Here is a 17,615-nt window from a genome sequence, read left to right on the forward strand (position 1 = left end):
CACCAATGCTATGTGCAGCTCAGTAGCAACATTGAGACATCGACTCATAATTTGACCGTCATTTTGGTGGAAAGTGATAATTCACTTTCACGGTTTAGGTGTATGATTATGGCTTAGGTTGCGAGAGGTCCCTGGTTAAAAAATCTATCATTTTAATCACTACAGGTTACCTTCAGATTAGTCCCGTGACACTTGTTGGGAACGTAGGGCAAAACGGAGAACATTGCGACAAGTGGGGTCACATTAGTTTGTAGCCCAAGATTTTGGATTCTACAAACAGAACTTGGCAACATAGACGGTTGTGACTTCAGACGAGTCTCCTGACACTTGTGGGGGATGTAGAGAAAAATTGAGAATACCACCGTGTTCGTGAGGGTCTCCTCATTCCAGAGAGTGGTCATATGAATTTGTAGGTCAAACGGTTCGGAAGCTAGAGATGTTTTTGTGAGAAGACCGATTATAGGTATTGTCTCATGGTTTGACAAAAACCGATCTAGGTCCACCATCTTTCACTGCAGATATGGAGGGGTAACATAAGCAGTTGTGGAGGATTGAGACGGATACGCCGAGTCTTAATCTCTCTAGTTGAATACGGATCTATTTGAATGGGTATTTTCAAAATTAATTGACTTTGATTCACGTACCTTTGCGTCATTTGACTCAAAATAAATGAGTTCCATTCTTTTGGAAGTCTTATTTTTTCATTTGTTTTTTAAAAAATGAATTGATCTCATTTTGCACTTTATTAATTTGTAAAAACTCGTCATCATTTTGCTGTCGCGACTGAACAAGACAGAATGTGAAAGACACAGCAGATGAACTACAGAAGATTTGAACTGAAGCATGGTCAAGATTTTGGAAGACTGTTATGCTCACAAGTAAAGCACAAAACACTCACATGATGTTCAATCGTTCCAAGCACCATGGACACGTCAATCGATATCTTCACTGTCATTGCTGCAGAAAGCAAAAAAATAACTTTTTGCATAAGGCTCGTTGGTCTAGGGGTATGATTCTTGCTTAGGGTGCGAGAGGTCCCGGGTTCAAATCCCGGATGAGCCCTTTTGCAGATCCTTGAACAATCTCAGACAGGCAGATCTTGTCGGAATGCCGACTATCACCTCTTGGGCGCAGGACAAGGTGGCTGAATGGTTTTGGCGATAGGACTGCAAATCTATTTTGATATGCACTTGTTGGTTCAACGTCGCACAACATTTATTATTTTAGATAACCTGCAGAATGTAGGAGCAATTCTGACTTCCAAGTACAAGGATAATGATTCAAATGTAATACACTTGAAATGACATCCAGCCCCTAAAACAAATGAATTCCTCAGGCTCTGCATTGGCCGGGAATCGAACCCGGGTCAACTGCTTGGAAGGCAGCTATGCTCACCACTATATCACCAATGCTATGTGCAGCTCAGTAGCAACATTGAGACATCGACTCATAATTTGACCGTCATTTTGGTGGAAAGTGATAATTCACTTTCACGGTTTAGGTGTATGATTATGGCTTAGGTTGCGAGAGGTCCCTGGTTAAAAAATCTATCATTTTAATCACTACAGGTTACCTTCAGATTAGTCCCGTGACACTTGTTGGGAACGTAGGGCAAAACGGAGAACATTGTGACAAGTGGGGTCACATTAGTTTGTAGCCCAAGATTTTGGATTCTACAAACAGAACTTGGCAACATAGACGGTTGTGACTTCAGACGAGTCTCCTGACACTTGTGGGGGATGTAGAGAAAAATTGAGAATACCACCATGTTCGTGAGGGTCTCCTCATTCCAGAGAGTGGTCATATGAATTTGTAGGTCAAACGGTTCGGAAGCTAGAGATGTTTTTGTGAGAAGACCGATAATAGGTATTGTCTCATGGTCTCATTTGACTCAAAATAAATGAGTTCCATTCTTTTGGAAGTCTTATTTTTTCATTTGTTTTTAAAAAAATGAATTGATCTCATTTTGCACTTTATTAATTTGTAAAAACTCGTCATCATTTTGCTGTCGCGACTGAACAAGACAGAATGTGAAAGACACAGCAGATGAACTACAGAAGATTTGAACTGAAACATGGTCAAGATTTTGGAAGACTGTTATGCTCACAAGTAAAGCACAAAACACTCACATGATGTTCAATCGTTCCAAGCACCATGGACACGTCAATCGATATCTTCACTGTCATTGCTGCAGAAAGCAAAAAAATAACTTTTTGCATAAGGCTCGTTGGTCTAGGGGTATGATTCTCGCTTAGGGTGTGAGAGGTCCCGGGTTCAAATCCCGGATGAGCCCTTTTGCAGATCCTTGAACAATCTCAGACAGGCAGATCTTGTCGGAATGCCGACTATCACCTCTTGGGCGCAGGACAAGGTGGCTGAATGGTTTTGGCGATAGGACTGCAAATCTATTTTGATATGCACTTGTTGGTTCAACGTCGCACAACATTTATTATTTTAGATAACCTGCAGAATGTAGGAGCAATTCTGACTTCCAAGTACAAGGATAATGATTCAAATGTAATACACTTGAAATGACATCCAGCCCCTAAAACAAATGAATTCCTCAGGCTCTGCATTGGCCGGGAATCGAACCCAGGTCAACTGCTTGGAAGGCAGCTATGCTCACCACTATACCACCAATGCTATGTGCAGCTCAGTAGCAACATTGAGACATCGACTCATAATTTGACCGTCATTTTGGTGGAAAGTGATAATTCACTTTCACGGTTTAGGTGTATGATTATGGCTTAGGTTGCGAGAGGTCCCTGGTTGAAAAATCTATCATTTTAATCACTACAGGTTACCTTCAGATTAGTCCCGTGACACTTGTTGGGAACGTAGGGCAAAACGGAGAACATTGCGACAAGTGGGGTCACATTAGTTTGTAGCCCAAGATTTTGGATTCTACAAACAGAACTTGGCAACATAGACGGTTGTGACTTCAGACGAGTCTCCTGACACTTGTGGGGGATGTAGAGAAAAATTGAGAATACCACCATGTTCGTGAGGGTCTCCTCATTCCAGAGAGTGGTCATATGAATTTGTAGGTCAAACGGTTCGGAAGCTAGAGATGTTTTTGTGAGAAGACCGATTATAGGTATTGTCTCATGGTCTCATTTGACTCAAAATAAATGAGTTCCATTCTTTTGGAAGTCTTATTTTTTCATTTGTTTTTAAAAAAATGAATTGATCTCATTTTGCACTTCATTAATTTGTAAAAACTCGTCATCATTTTGCTGTCGCGACTGAACAAGACAGAATGTGAAAGACACAGCAGATGAACTACAGAAGATTTGAACTGAAGCATGGTCAAGATTTTGGAAGACTGTTATGCTCACAAGTAAAGCACAAAACACTCACATGATGTTCAATCGTTCCAAGCACCATGGACACGTCAATCGATATCTTCACTGTCATTGCTGCAGAAAGCAAAAAAATTACTTTTTGCATAAGGCTCGTTGGTCTAGGGGTATGATTCTCGCTTAGGGTGCGAGAGGTCCCGGGTTCAAATCCCGGATGAGCCCTTTTGCAGATCCTTGAACAATCTCAGACAGGCAGATCTTGTCGGAATGCCGACTATCACCTCTTGGGCGCAGGACAAGGTGGCTGAATGGTTTTGGCGATAGGACTGCAAATCTATTTTGATATGCACTTGTTGGTTCAACGTCGCACAACATTTATTATTTTAGATAACCTGCAGAATGTAGGAGCAATTCTGACTTCCAAGTACAAGGATAATGATTCAAATGTAATACACTTGAAATGACATCCAGCCCCTAAAACAAATGAATTCCTCAGGCTCTGCATTGGCCGGGAATCGAACCCGGGTCAACTGCTTGGAAGGCAGCTATGCTCACCACTATACCACCAATGCTATGTGCAGTAGCAACATTGAGACATCGACTCATAATTTGACCGTCATTTTGGTGGAAAGTGATGATTCACTTTCACGGTTTAGGTGTATGATTATGGCTTAGGTTGCGAGAGGTCCCTGGTTAAAAAATCTATCATTTTAATCACTACAGGTTACCTTCAGATTAGTCCCGTGACGCTTGTTGGGAACGTAGGGCAAAACGGAGAACATTGCGACAAGTGGGGTCACATTAGTTTGTAGCCCAAGATTTTGGATTCTACAAACAGAACTTGGCAACATAGACGGTTGTGACTTCAGACGAGTCTCCTGACACTTGTGGGGGATGTAGAGAAGAATTGAGAATACCACCATGTTCGTGAGGGTCTCCTCATTCCAGAGAGTGGTCATATGAATTTGTAGGTCAAACGGTTCGGAAGCTAGAGATGTTTTTGTGAGAAGACCGATAATAGGTATTGTCTCATGGTCTCATTTGACTCAAAATAAATTAGTTCCATTCTTTTGGAAGTCTTATTTTTTCATTTGTTTTTAAAAAAATGAATTGATCTCATTTTGCACTTTATTAATTTGTAAAAACTCGTCATCATTTTGCTGTCGCGACTGAACAAGACAGAATGTGAAAGACACAGCAGATGAACTACAGAAGATTTGAACTGAAGCATGGTCAAGATTTTGGAAGACTGTTATGCTCACAAGTAAAGCACAAAACACTCACATGATGTTCAATCGTTCCAAGCACCATGGACACGTCAATCGATATCTTCACTGTCATTGCTGCAGAAAGCAAAAAATATAACTTTTTGCATAAGGCTCGTTGGTCTAGGGGTATGATTCTCGCTTAGGGTGCGAGAGGTCCCGGGTTCAAATCCCGGATGAGCCCTTTTGCAGATCCTTGAACAATCTCAGACAGGCAGATCTTGTCGGAATGCCGACTATCACCTCTTGGGCGCAGGACAAGGTGGCTGAATGGTTTTGGCGATAGGACTGCAAATCTATTTTGATATGCACTTGTTGGTTCAACGTCGCACAACATTTATTATTTTAGATAACCTGCAGAATGTAGGAGCAATTCTGACTTCCAAGTACAAGGATAATGATTCAAATGTAATACACTTGAAATGACATCCAGCCCCTAAAACAAATGAATTCCTCAGGCTCTGCATTGGCCGGGAATCGAACCCGGGTCAACTGCTTGGAAGGCAGCTATGCTCACCACTATACCACCAATGCTATGTGCAGTAGCAACATTGAGACATCGACTCATAATTTGACCGTCATTTTGGTGGAAAGTGATAATTCACATTCACGGTTTAGGTGTATGATTATGGCTTAGGTTGCGAGAGGTCCCTGGTTAAAAAATCTATCATTTTAATCACTACAGGTTACCTTCAGATTAGTCCCGTGACGCTTGTTGGGAACGTAGGGCAAAACGGAGAACATTGCGACAAGTGGGGTCACATTAGTTTGTAGCCCAAGATTTTGGATTCTACAAACAGAACTTGGCAACATAGACGGTTGTGACTTCAGACGAGTCTCCTGACACTTGTGGGGGATGTAGAGAAGAATTGAGAATACCACCATGTTCGTGAGGGTCTCCTCATTCCAGAGAGTGGTCATATGAATTTGTAGGTCAAACGGTTCGGAAGCTAGAGATGTTTTTGTGAGAAGACCGATAATAGGTATTGTCTCATGGTCTCATTTGACTCAAAATAAATTAGTTCCATTCTTTTGGAAGTCTTATTTTTTCATTTGTTTTTAAAAAAATGAATTGATCTCATTTTGCACTTTATTAATTTGTAAAAACTCGTCATCATTTTGCTGTCGCGACTGAACAAGACAGAATGTGAAAGACACAGCAGATGAACTACAGAAGATTTGAACTGAAACATGGTCAAGATTTTGGAAGACTGTTATGCTCACAAGTAAAGCACAAAACACTCACATGATGTTCAATCGTTCCAAGCACCATGGACACGTCAATCGATATCTTCACTGTCATTGCTGCAGAAAGCAAAAAATATAACTTTTTGCATAAGGCTCGTTGGTCTAGGGGTATGATTCTCGCTTAGGGTGCGAGAGGTCCCGGGTTCAAATCCCGGATGAGCCCTTTTGCAGATCCTTGAACAATCTCAGACAGGCAGATCTTGTCGGAATGCCGACTATCACCTCTTGGGCGCAGGACAAGGTGGCTGAATGGTTTTGGCGATAGGACTGCAAATCTATTTTGATATGCACTTGTTGGTTCAACGTCGCACAACATTTATTATTTTAGATAACCTGCAGAATGTAGGAGCAATTCTGACTTCCAAGTACAAGGATTCAAATGTAATACACTTGAAATGACATCCAGCCCCTAAAACAAATTAATTCCTCAGGCTCTGCATTGGCCGGGAATCGAACCCGGGTCAACTGCTTGGAAGGCAGCTATGCTCACCACTATACCACCAATGCTATGTGCAGTAGCAACATTGAGACATCGACTCATAATTTGACCGTCATTTTGGTGGAAAGTGATAATTCACTTTCACGGTTTAGGTGTATGATTATGGCTTAGGTTGCGAGAGGTCCCTGGTTAAAAAATCTATAATTTTAATCACTACAGGTTACCTTCAGATTAGTCCCGTGACGCTTGTTGGGAACGTAGGGCAAAACGGAGAACATTGCGACAAGTGGGGTCACATTAGTTTGTAGCCCAAGATTTTGGATTCTACAAACAGAACTTGGCAACATAGACGGTTGTGACTTCAGACGAGTCTCCTGACACTTGTGGGGGATGTAGAGAAAAATTGAGAATACCACCGTGTTCGTGAGGGTCTCCTCATTCCAGAGAGTGGTCATATGAATTTGTAGGTCAAACGGTTCGGAAGCTAGAGATGTTTTTGTGAGAAGACCGATTATAGGTATTGTCTCATGGTTTGACAAAAACCGATCTAGGTCCACCATCTTTCACTGCAGATATGGAGGGTTAACATAAGCAGTTGTGGAGGATTGAGACGGATACGCCGAGTCTTAATCTCTCTAGTTGAAAACGAATCTATTTGAATGGGTATTTTCAAAATTAATTGACTTTGATTCACGTACCTTTGCGTCATTTGACTCAAAATAAATGAGTTCCATTCTTTTGGAAGTCTTATTTTTTCATTTGTTTTTAAAAAAATGAATTGATCTCATTTTGCACTTTATTAATTTGTAAAAACTCGTCATCATTTTGCTGTCGCGACTGAACAAGACAGAATGTGAAAGACACAGCAGATGAACTACAGAAGATTTGAACTGAAACATGGTCAAGATTTTGGAAGACTGTTATGCTCACAAGTAAAGCACAAAACACTCACATGATGTTCAATCGTTCCAAGCACCATGGACACGTCAATCGATATCTTCACTGTCATTGCTGCAGAAAGCAAAAAAATAACTTTTGGTATAAGGCTCGTTGGTCTAGGGGTATGATTCTCGCTTAGGGTGCGAGAGGTCCCGGGTTCAAATCCCGGATGAGCCCTTATGCAGATCCTTGAACAATCTCAGACAGGCAGATCTTGTCGGAACGCCGACTATCACCTCTTGGGCGCAGGACAAGGTGGCTGAATGGTTTTGGCGATAGGACTGCAAATCTATTTTGATAAGCACTTGTTGGTTCAACGTCGCACAACATTTATTATTTTAGATAACCTGCAGAATGTAGGAGCAATTCTGACTTCCAAGTACAAGGATAATGATTCAAATGTAATACACTTGAAATGACATCCAGCCCCTAAAACAAATTAATTCCTCAGGCTCTGCATTGGCCGGGAATCGAACCCGGGTCAACTGCTTGGAAGGCAGCTATGCTCACCACTATACCACCAATGCTATGTGCAGTAGCAACATTGAGACATCGACTCATAATTTGACCGTCATTTTGGTGGAAAGTGATAATTCACTTTCACGGTTTAGGTGTATGATTATGGCTTAGGTTGCGAGAGGTCCCTGGTTAAAAAATCTATAATTTTAATCACTACAGGTTACCTTCAGATTAGTCCCGTGACGCTTGTTGGGAACGTAGGGCAAAACGGAGAACATTGCGACAAGTGGGGTCACATTAGTTTGTAGCCCAAGATTTTGGATTCTACAAACAGAACTTGGCAACATAGACGGTTGTGACTTCAGACGAGTCTCCTGACACTTGTGGGGGATGTAGAGAAAAATTGAGAATACCACCGTGTTCGTGAGGGTCTCCTCATTCCAGAGAGTGGTCATATGAATTTGTAGGTCAAACGGTTCGGAAGCTAGAGATGTTTTTGTGAGAAGACCGATTATAGGTATTGTCTCATGGTTTGACAAAAACCGATCTAGGTCCACCATCTTTCACTGCAGATATGGAGGGTTAACATAAGCAGTTGTGGAGGATTGAGACGGATACGCCGAGTCTTAATCTCTCTAGTTGAAAACGAATCTATTTGAATGGGTATTTTCAAAATTAATTGACTTTGATTCACGTACCTTTGCGTCATTTGACTCAAAATAAATGAGTTCCATTCTTTTGGAAGTCTTATTTTTTCATTTGTTTTTAAAAAAATGAATTGATCTCATTATTAATTTGTAAAAACTCGTCATCATTTTGCTGTCGCGACTGAACAAGACAGAATGTGAAAGACACAGCAGATGAACTACAGAAGATTTGAACTGAAACATGGTCAAGATTTTGGAAGACTGTTATGCTCACAAGTAAAGCACAAAACACTCACATGATGTTCAATCGTTCCAAGCACCATGGACACGTCAATCGATATCTTCCCTGTCATTGCTGCAGAAAGCAAAAAAATAACTTTTGGTATAAGGCTCGTTGGTCTAGGGGTATGATTCTCGCTTAGGGTGCGAGAGGTCCCGGGTTCAAATCCCGGATGAGCCCTTATGCAGATCCTTGAACAATCTCAGACAGGCAGATCTTGTCGGAACGCCGACTATCACCTCTTGGACGCAGGACAAGGTGGCTGAATGGTTTTGGCGATAGGACTGCAAATCTATTTTGATAAGCACTTGTTGGTTCAACGTCGCACAACATTTATTATTTTAGATAACCTGCAGAATGTAGGAGCAATTCTGACTTCCAAGTACAAGGATAATGATTCAAATGTAATACACTTGAAATGACATCCAGCCCCTAAAACAAATTAATTCCTCAGGCTCTGCATTGGCCGGGAATCGAACCCGGGTCAACTGCTTGGAAGGCAGCTATGCTCACCACTATACCACCAATGCTATGTGCAGCTCAGTAGCAACATTGAGACATCGACTCATAATTTGACCGTCATTTTGGTGGAAAGTGATAATTCACTTTCACGGTTTAGGTGTATGATTATGGCTTAGGTTGCGAGAGGTCCCTGGTTAAAAAATCTATCATTTTAATCACTACAGGTTACCTTCAGATTAGTCCCGTGACACTTGTTGGGAACGTAGGGCAAAACGGAGAACATTGCGACAAGTGGGGTCACATTAGTTTGTAGCCCAAGATTTTGGATTCTACAAACAGAACTTGGCACATAGACGGTTGTGACTTCAGACGAGTCTCCTGACACTTGTGGGGGATGTAGAGAAAAATTGAGAATACCACCGTGTTCGTGAGGGTCTCCTCATTCCAGAGAGTGGTCATATGAATTTGTAGGTCAAACGGTTCGGAAGCTAGAGATGTTTTTGTGAGAAGACCGATTATAGGTATTGTCTCATGGTTTGACAAAAACCGATCTAGGTCCACCATCTTTCACTGCAGATATGGAGGGTTAACATAAGCAGTTGTGGAGGATTGAGACGGATACGCCGAGTCTTAATCTCTCTAGTTGAAAACGGATCTATTTGAATGGGTATTTTCAAAATTAATTGACTTTGATTCACGTACCTTTGCGTCATTTGACTCAAAATAAATGAGTTCCATTCTTTTGGAAGTCTTATTTTTTCATTTGTTTTTAAAAAAATGAATTGATCTCATTATTAATTTGTAAAAACTCGTCATCATTTTGCTGTCGCGACTGAACAAGACAGAATGTGAAAGACACAGCAGATGAACTACAGAAGATTTGAACTGAAACATGGTCAAGATTTTGGAAGACTGTTATGCTCACAAGTAAAGCACAAAACACTCACATGATGTTCAATCGTTCCAAGCACCATGGACACGTCAATCGATATCTTCCCTGTCATTGCTGCAGAAAGCAAAAAAATAACTTTTGGTATAAGGCTCGTTGGTCTAGGGGTATGATTCTCGCTTAGGGTGCGAGAGGTCCCGGGTTCAAATCCCGGATGAGCCCTTATGCAGATCCTTGAACAATCTCAGACAGGCAGATCTTGTCGGAACGCCGACTATCACCTCTTGGACGCAGGACAAGGTGGCTGAATGGTTTTGGCGATAGGACTGCAAATCTATTTTGATAAGCACTTGTTGGTTCAACGTCGCACAACATTTATTATTTTAGATAACCTGCAGAATGTAGGAGCAATTCTGACTTCCAAGTACAAGGATAATGATTCAAATGTAATACACTTGAAATGACATCCAGCCCCTAAAACAAATTAATTCCTCAGGCTCTGCATTGGCCGGGAATCGAACCCGGGTCAACTGCTTGGAAGGCAGCTATGCTCACCACTATACCACCAATGCTATGTGCAGCTCAGTAGCAACATTGAGACATCGACTCATAATTTGACCGTCATTTTGGTGGAAAGTGATAATTCACTTTCACGGTTTAGGTGTATGATTATGGCTTAGGTTGCGAGAGGTCCCTGGTTAAAAAATCTATCATTTTAATCACTACAGGTTACCTTCAGATTAGTCCCGTGACACTTGTTGGGAACGTAGGGCAAAACGGAGAACATTGCGACAAGTGGGGTCACATTAGTTTGTAGCCCAAGATTTTGGATTCTACAAACAGAACTTGGCACATAGACGGTTGTGACTTCAGACGAGTCTCCTGACACTTGTGGGGGATGTAGAGAAAAATTGAGAATACCACCGTGTTCGTGAGGGTCTCCTCATTCCAGAGAGTGGTCATATGAATTTGTAGGTCAAACGGTTCGGAAGCTAGAGATGTTTTTGTGAGAAGACCGATTATAGGTATTGTCTCATGGTTTGACAAAAACAGATCTAGGTCCACCATCTTTCACTGCAAATATGGAGCGTTAACATAAGCAGTTGTGGAGGATTGAGACGGATACGCCGAGTCTTAATCTCTCTAGTTGAAAACGGATCTATTTGAATGGGTATTTTCAAAATTAATTGACTTTGATTCACGTACCTTTGCGTCATTTGACTCAAAATAAATGAGTTCCATTCTTTTGGAAGTCTTATTTTTTCATTTGTTTTTAAAAAAATGAATTGATCTCATTATTAATTTGTAAAAACTCGTCATCATTTTGCTGTCGCGACTGAACAAGACAGAATGTGAAAGACACAGCAGATGAACTACAGAAGATTTGAACTGAAACATGGTCAAGATTTTGGAAGACTGTTATGCTCACAAGTAAAGCACAAAACACTCACATGATGTTCAATCGTTCCAAGCACCATGGACACGTCAATCGATATCTTCCCTGTCATTGCTGCAGAAAGCAAAAAAATAACTTTTGGTATAAGGCTCGTTGGTCTAGGGGTATGATTCTCGCTTAGGGTGCGAGAGGTCCCGGGTTCAAATCCCGGATGAGCCCTTATGCAGATCCTTGAACAATCTCAGACAGGCAGATCTTGTCGGAACGCCGACTATCACCTCTTGGACGCAGGACAAGGTGGCTGAATGGTTTTGGCGATAGGACTGCAAATCTATTTTGATAAGCACTTGTTGGTTCAACGTCGCACAACATTTATTATTTTAGATAACCTGCAGAATGTAGGAGCAATTCTGACTTCCAAGTACAAGGATAATGATTCAAATGTAATACACTTGAAATGACATCCAGCCCCTAAAACAAATTAATTCCTCAGGCTCTGCATTGGCCGGGAATCGAACCCGGGTCAACTGCTTGGAAGGCAGCTATGCTCACCACTATACCACCAATGCTATGTGCAGCTCAGTAGCAACATTGAGACATCGACTCATAATTTGACCGTCATTTTGGTGGAAAGTGATAATTCACTTTCACGGTTTAGGTGTATGATTATGGCTTAGGTTGCGAGAGGTCCCTGGTTAAAAAATCTATCATTTTAATCACTACAGGTTACCTTCAGATTAGTCCCGTGACACTTGTTGGGAACGTAGGGCAAAACGGAGAACATTGCGACAAGTGGGGTCACATTAGTTTGTAGCCCAAGATTTTGGATTCTACAAACAGAACTTGGCACATAGACGGTTGTGACTTCAGACGAGTCTCCTGACACTTGTGGGGGATGTAGAGAAAAATTGAGAATACCACCGTGTTCGTGAGGGTCTCCTCATTCCAGAGAGTGGTCATATGAATTTGTAGGTCAAACGGTTCGGAAGCTAGAGATGTTTTTGTGAGAAGACCGATTATAGGTATTGTCTCATGGTTTGACAAAAACAGATCTAGGTCCACCATCTTTCACTGCAAATATGGAGCGTTAACATAAGCAGTTGTGGAGGATTGAGACGGATACGCCGAGTCTTAATCTCTCTAGTTGAAAACGGATCTATTTGAATGGGTATTTTCAAAATTAATTGACTTTGATTCACGTACCTTTGCGTCATTTGACTCAAAATAAATGAGTTCCATTCTTTTGGAAGTCTTATTTTTTCATTTGTTTTTAAAAAAATGAATTGATCTCATTATTAATTTGTAAAAACTCGTCATCATTTTGCTGTCGCGACTGAACAAGACAGAATGTGAAAGACACAGCAGATGAACTACAGAAGATTTGAACTGAAACATGGTCAAGATTTTGGAAGACTGTTATGCTCACAAGTAAAGCACAAAACACTCACATGATGTTCAATCGTTCCAAGCACCATGGACACGTCAATCGATATCTTCCCTGTCATTGCTGCAGAAAGCAAAAAAATAACTTTTGGTATAAGGCTCGTTGGTCTAGGGGTATGATTCTCGCTTAGGGTGCGAGAGGTCCCGGGTTCAAATCCCGGATGAGCCCTTATGCAGATCCTTGAACAATCTCAGACAGGCAGATCTTGTCGGAACGCCGACTATCACCTCTTGGACGCAGGACAAGGTGGCTGAATGGTTTTGGCGATAGGACTGCAAATCTATTTTGATAAGCACTTGTTGGTTCAACGTCGCACAACATTTATTATTTTAGATAACCTGCAGAATGTAGGAGCAATTCTGACTTCCAAGTACAAGGATAATGATTCAAATGTAATACACTTGAAATGACATCCAGCCCCTAAAACAAATTAATTCCTCAGGCTCTGCATTGGCCGGGAATCGAACCCGGGTCAACTGCTTGGAAGGCAGCTATGCTCACCACTATACCACCAATGCTATGTGCAGCTCAGTAGCAACATTGAGACATCGACTCATAATTTGACCGTCATTTTGGTGGAAAGTGATAATTCACTTTCACGGTTTAGGTGTATGATTATGGCTTAGGTTGCGAGAGGTCCCTGGTTAAAAAATCTATCATTTTAATCACTACAGGTTACCTTCAGATTAGTCCCGTGACACTTGTTGGGAACGTAGGGCAAAACGGAGAACATTGCGACAAGTGGGGTCACATTAGTTTGTAGCCCAAGATTTTGGATTCTACAAACAGAACTTGGCACATAGACGGTTGTGACTTCAGACGAGTCTCCTGACACTTGTGGGGGATGTAGAGAAAAATTGAGAATACCACCGTGTTCGTGAGGGTCTCCTCATTCCAGAGAGTGGTCATATGAATTTGTAGGTCAAACGGTTCGGAAGCTAGAGATGTTTTTGTGAGAAGACCGATTATAGGTATTGTCTCATGGTTTGACAAAAACAGATCTAGGTCCACCATCTTTCACTGCAAATATGGAGCGTTAACATAAGCAGTTGTGGAGGATTGAGACGGATACGCCGAGTCTTAATCTCTCTAGTTGAAAACGGATCTATTTGAATGGGTATTTTCAAAATTAATTGACTTTGATTCACGTACCTTTGCGTCATTTGACTCAAAATAAATGAGTTCCATTCTTTTGGAAGTCTTATTTTTTCATTTGTTTTTAAAAAAATGAATTGATCTCATTATTAATTTGTAAAAACTCGTCATCATTTTGCTGTCGCGACTGAACAAGACAGAATGTGAAAGACACAGCAGATGAACTACAGAAGATTTGAACTGAAACATGGTCAAGATTTTGGAAGACTGTTATGCTCACAAGTAAAGCACAAAACACTCACATGATGTTCAATCGTTCCAAGCACCATGGACACGTCAATCGATATCTTCCCTGTCATTGCTGCAGAAAGCAAAAAAATAACTTTTGGTATAAGGCTCGTTGGTCTAGGGGTATGATTCTCGCTTAGGGTGCGAGAGGTCCCGGGTTCAAATCCCGGATGAGCCCTTATGCAGATCCTTGAACAATCTCAGACAGGCAGATCTTGTCGGAACGCCGACTATCACCTCTTGGACGCAGGACAAGGTGGCTGAATGGTTTTGGCGATAGGACTGCAAATCTATTTTGATAAGCACTTGTTGGTTCAACGTCGCACAACATTTATTATTTTAGATAACCTGCAGAATGTAGGAGCAATTCTGACTTCCAAGTACAAGGATAATGATTCAAATGTAATACACTTGAAATGACATCCAGCCCCTAAAACAAATTAATTCCTCAGGCTCTGCATTGGCCGGGAATCGAACCCGGGTCAACTGCTTGGAAGGCAGCTATGCTCACCACTATACCACCAATGCTATGTGCAGCTCAGTAGCAACATTGAGACATCGACTCATAATTTGACCGTCATTTTGGTGGAAAGTGATAATTCACTTTCACGGTTTAGGTGTATGATTATGGCTTAGGTTGCGAGAGGTCCCTGGTTAAAAAATCTATCATTTTAATCACTACAGGTTACCTTCAGATTAGTCCCGTGACACTTGTTGGGAACGTAGGGCAAAACGGAGAACATTGCGACAAGTGGGGTCACATTAGTTTGTAGCCCAAGATTTTGGATTCTACAAACAGAACTTGGCACATAGACGGTTGTGACTTCAGACGAGTCTCCTGACACTTGTGGGGGATGTAGAGAAAAATTGAGAATACCACCGTGTTCGTGAGGGTCTCCTCATTCCAGAGAGTGGTCATATGAATTTGTAGGTCAAACGGTTCGGAAGCTAGAGATGTTTTTGTGAGAAGACCGATTATAGGTATTGTCTCATGGTTTGACAAAAACAGATCTAGGTCCACCATCTTTCACTGCAAATATGGAGCGTTAACATAAGCAGTTGTGGAGGATTGAGACGGATACGCCGAGTCTTAATCTCTCTAGTTGAAAACGGATCTATTTGAATGGGTATTTTCAAAATTAATTGACTTTGATTCACGTACCTTTGCGTCATTTGACTCAAAATAAATGAGTTCCATTCTTTTGGAAGTCTTATTTTTTCATTTGTTTTTAAAAAAATGAATTGATCTCATTATTAATTTGTAAAAACTCGTCATCATTTTGCTGTCGCGACTGAACAAGACAGAATGTGAAAGACACAGCAGATGAACTACAGAAGATTTGAACTGAAACATGGTCAAGATTTTGGAAGACTGTTATGCTCACAAGTAAAGCACAAAACACTCACATGATGTTCAATCGTTCCAAGCACCATGGACACGTCAATCGATATCTTCCCTGTCATTGCTGCAGAAAGCAAAAAAATAACTTTTGGTATAAGGCTCGTTGGTCTAGGGGTATGATTCTCGCTTAGGGTGCGAGAGGTCCCGGGTTCAAATCCCGGATGAGCCCTTATGCAGATCCTTGAACAATCTCAGACAGGCAGATCTTGTCGGAACGCCGACTATCACCTCTTGGACGCAGGACAAGGTGGCTGAATGGTTTTGGCGATAGGACTGCAAATCTATTTTGATAAGCACTTGTTGGTTCAACGTCGCACAACATTTATTATTTTAGATAACCTGCAGAATGTAGGAGCAATTCTGACTTCCAAGTACAAGGATAATGATTCAAATGTAATACACTTGAAATGACATCCAGCCCCTAAAACAAATGAATTCCTCAGGCTCTGCATTGGCCGGGAATCGAACCCGGGTCAACTGCTTGGAAGGCAGCTATGCTCACCACTATACCACCAATGCTATGTGCAGCTCAGTAGCAACATTGAGACATCGACTCATAATTTGACCGTCATTTTGGTGGAAAGTGATAATTCACTTTCACGGTTTAGGTGTATGATTATGGCTTAGGTTGCGAGAGGTCCCTGGTTAAAAAATCTATCATTTTAATCACTACAGGTTACCTTCAGATTAGTCCCGTGACACTTGTTGGGAACGTAGGGCAAAACGGAGAACATTGCGACAAGTGGGGTCACATTAGTTTGTAGCCCAAGATTTTGGATTCTACAAACAGAACTTGGCACATAGACGGTTGTGACTTCAGACGAGTCTCCTGACACTTGTGGGGGATGTAGAGAAAAATTGAGAATACCACCGTGTTCGTGAGGGTCTCCTCATTCCAGAGAGTGGTCATATGAATTTGTAGGTCAAACGGTTCGGAAGCTAGAGATGTTTTTGTGAGAAGACCGATTATAGGTATTGTCTCATGGTTTGACAAAAACAGATCTAGGTCCACCATCTTTCACTGCAAATATGGAGCGTTAACATAAGCAGTTGTGGAGGATTGAGACGGATACGCCGAGTCTTAATCTCTCTAGTTGAAAACGGATCTATTTGAATGGGTATTTTCAAAATTAATTGACTTTGATTCACGTACCTTTGCGTCATTTGACTCAAAATAAATGAGTTCCATTCTTTTGGAAGTCTTATTTTTTCATTTGTTTTTAAAAAAATGAATTGATCTCATTATTAATTTGTAAAAACTCGTCATCATTTTGCTGTCGCGACTGAACAAGACAGAATGTGAAAGACACAGCAGATGAACTACAGAAGATTTGAACTGAAACATGGTCAAGATTTTGGAAGACTGTTATGCTCACAAGTAAAGCACAAAACACTCACATGATGTTCAATCGTTCCAAGCACCATGGACACGTCAATCGATATCTTCCCTGTCATTGCTGCAGAAAGCAAAAAAATAACTTTTGGTATAAGGCTCGTTGGTCTAGGGGTATGATTCTCGCTTAGGGTGCGAGAGGTCCCGGGTTCAAATCCCGGATGAGCCCTTATGCAGATCCTTGAACAATCTCAGACAGGCAGATCTTGTCGGAACGCCGACTATCACCTCTTGGACGCAGGACAAGGTGGCTGAATGGTTTTGGCGATAGGACTGCAAATCTATTTTGATAAGCACTTGTTGGTTCAACGTCGCACAACATTTATTATTTTAGATAACCTGCAGAATGTAGGAGCAATTCTGACTTCCAAGTACAAGGATAATGATTCAAATGTAATACACTTGAAATGACATCCAGCCCCTAAAACAAATGAATTCCTCAGGCTCTGCATTGGCCGGGAATCGAACCCGGGTCAACTGCTTGGAAGGCAGCTATGCTCACCACTATACCACCAATGCTATGTGCAGCTCAGTAGCAACATTGAGACATCGACTCATAATTTGACCGTCATTTTGGTGGAAAGTGATAATTCACTTTCACGGTTTAGGTGTATGATTATGGCTTAGGTTGCGAGAGGTCCCTGGTTAAAAAATCTATCATTTTAAT

The 17,615-nt window shown here is 41.4% G+C and overlaps 27 non-coding genes across 27 annotated transcripts in view; 13 read left to right on the plus strand and 14 right to left on the minus strand.

Moving 5' to 3' along the window:
• trnag-ucc overlaps window positions 1-9 on the minus strand; it is a 72-nt gene extending 63 nt beyond the window's left edge. Inside the window, exon 1 of the tRNA in view lies at window positions 1-9. This exon is cut by the window's left edge and continues 63 nt beyond it. This is a non-coding gene — a tRNA (tRNA-Gly).
• A 981-nt stretch (window positions 10-990) lies between these two features.
• trnap-agg lies at window positions 991-1,062 on the plus strand. The gene has a single exon. It is a non-coding gene; the product is annotated as a tRNA-Pro (tRNA).
• A 278-nt stretch (window positions 1,063-1,340) lies between these two features.
• trnag-ucc lies at window positions 1,341-1,412 on the minus strand. The gene has a single exon. It is a non-coding gene; the product is annotated as a tRNA-Gly (tRNA).
• Window positions 1,413-2,221: 809 nt separating this feature from the next.
• On the plus strand, window positions 2,222-2,293 carry trnap-agg. The gene has a single exon. It is a non-coding gene; the product is annotated as a tRNA-Pro (tRNA).
• Window positions 2,294-2,571: 278 nt separating this feature from the next.
• On the minus strand, window positions 2,572-2,643 carry trnag-ucc. Its single transcript has one exon. It is a non-coding gene; the product is annotated as a tRNA-Gly (tRNA).
• An 809-nt stretch (window positions 2,644-3,452) lies between these two features.
• trnap-agg lies at window positions 3,453-3,524 on the plus strand. The gene has a single exon. It is a non-coding gene; the product is annotated as a tRNA-Pro (tRNA).
• Window positions 3,525-3,802: 278 nt separating this feature from the next.
• trnag-ucc lies at window positions 3,803-3,874 on the minus strand. The gene has a single exon. It is a non-coding gene; the product is annotated as a tRNA-Gly (tRNA).
• An 805-nt stretch (window positions 3,875-4,679) lies between these two features.
• Window positions 4,680-4,751, plus strand: trnap-agg. The gene has a single exon. It is a non-coding gene; the product is annotated as a tRNA-Pro (tRNA).
• Window positions 4,752-5,029: 278 nt separating this feature from the next.
• trnag-ucc lies at window positions 5,030-5,101 on the minus strand. The gene has a single exon. It is a non-coding gene; the product is annotated as a tRNA-Gly (tRNA).
• Window positions 5,102-5,906: 805 nt separating this feature from the next.
• Window positions 5,907-5,978, plus strand: trnap-agg. Its single transcript has one exon. It is a non-coding gene; the product is annotated as a tRNA-Pro (tRNA).
• Window positions 5,979-6,250: 272 nt separating this feature from the next.
• On the minus strand, window positions 6,251-6,322 carry trnag-ucc. Its single transcript has one exon. It is a non-coding gene; the product is annotated as a tRNA-Gly (tRNA).
• Window positions 6,323-7,298: 976 nt separating this feature from the next.
• trnap-agg lies at window positions 7,299-7,370 on the plus strand. The gene has a single exon. It is a non-coding gene; the product is annotated as a tRNA-Pro (tRNA).
• Window positions 7,371-7,648: 278 nt separating this feature from the next.
• Window positions 7,649-7,720, minus strand: trnag-ucc. Its single transcript has one exon. It is a non-coding gene; the product is annotated as a tRNA-Gly (tRNA).
• Window positions 7,721-8,687: 967 nt separating this feature from the next.
• Window positions 8,688-8,759, plus strand: trnap-agg. The gene has a single exon. It is a non-coding gene; the product is annotated as a tRNA-Pro (tRNA).
• A 278-nt stretch (window positions 8,760-9,037) lies between these two features.
• On the minus strand, window positions 9,038-9,109 carry trnag-ucc. The gene has a single exon. It is a non-coding gene; the product is annotated as a tRNA-Gly (tRNA).
• A 971-nt stretch (window positions 9,110-10,080) lies between these two features.
• trnap-agg lies at window positions 10,081-10,152 on the plus strand. The gene has a single exon. It is a non-coding gene; the product is annotated as a tRNA-Pro (tRNA).
• A 278-nt stretch (window positions 10,153-10,430) lies between these two features.
• trnag-ucc lies at window positions 10,431-10,502 on the minus strand. The gene has a single exon. It is a non-coding gene; the product is annotated as a tRNA-Gly (tRNA).
• A 971-nt stretch (window positions 10,503-11,473) lies between these two features.
• On the plus strand, window positions 11,474-11,545 carry trnap-agg. Its single transcript has one exon. It is a non-coding gene; the product is annotated as a tRNA-Pro (tRNA).
• A 278-nt stretch (window positions 11,546-11,823) lies between these two features.
• trnag-ucc lies at window positions 11,824-11,895 on the minus strand. The gene has a single exon. It is a non-coding gene; the product is annotated as a tRNA-Gly (tRNA).
• Window positions 11,896-12,866: 971 nt separating this feature from the next.
• On the plus strand, window positions 12,867-12,938 carry trnap-agg. Its single transcript has one exon. It is a non-coding gene; the product is annotated as a tRNA-Pro (tRNA).
• Window positions 12,939-13,216: 278 nt separating this feature from the next.
• trnag-ucc lies at window positions 13,217-13,288 on the minus strand. The gene has a single exon. It is a non-coding gene; the product is annotated as a tRNA-Gly (tRNA).
• Window positions 13,289-14,259: 971 nt separating this feature from the next.
• Window positions 14,260-14,331, plus strand: trnap-agg. Its single transcript has one exon. It is a non-coding gene; the product is annotated as a tRNA-Pro (tRNA).
• A 278-nt stretch (window positions 14,332-14,609) lies between these two features.
• trnag-ucc lies at window positions 14,610-14,681 on the minus strand. The gene has a single exon. It is a non-coding gene; the product is annotated as a tRNA-Gly (tRNA).
• A 971-nt stretch (window positions 14,682-15,652) lies between these two features.
• trnap-agg lies at window positions 15,653-15,724 on the plus strand. The gene has a single exon. It is a non-coding gene; the product is annotated as a tRNA-Pro (tRNA).
• Window positions 15,725-16,002: 278 nt separating this feature from the next.
• On the minus strand, window positions 16,003-16,074 carry trnag-ucc. The gene has a single exon. It is a non-coding gene; the product is annotated as a tRNA-Gly (tRNA).
• A 971-nt stretch (window positions 16,075-17,045) lies between these two features.
• On the plus strand, window positions 17,046-17,117 carry trnap-agg. Its single transcript has one exon. It is a non-coding gene; the product is annotated as a tRNA-Pro (tRNA).
• Window positions 17,118-17,395: 278 nt separating this feature from the next.
• On the minus strand, window positions 17,396-17,467 carry trnag-ucc. The gene has a single exon. It is a non-coding gene; the product is annotated as a tRNA-Gly (tRNA).
• Between the last annotated feature and the right edge of the window lie 148 nt (window positions 17,468-17,615).

Source organism: Oncorhynchus mykiss, chromosome 9 (assembly GCF_013265735.2).
Source record: "Oncorhynchus mykiss isolate Arlee chromosome 9, USDA_OmykA_1.1, whole genome shotgun sequence".
Taxonomy (NCBI): Eukaryota; Metazoa; Chordata; class Actinopteri; order Salmoniformes; family Salmonidae; genus Oncorhynchus; species Oncorhynchus mykiss.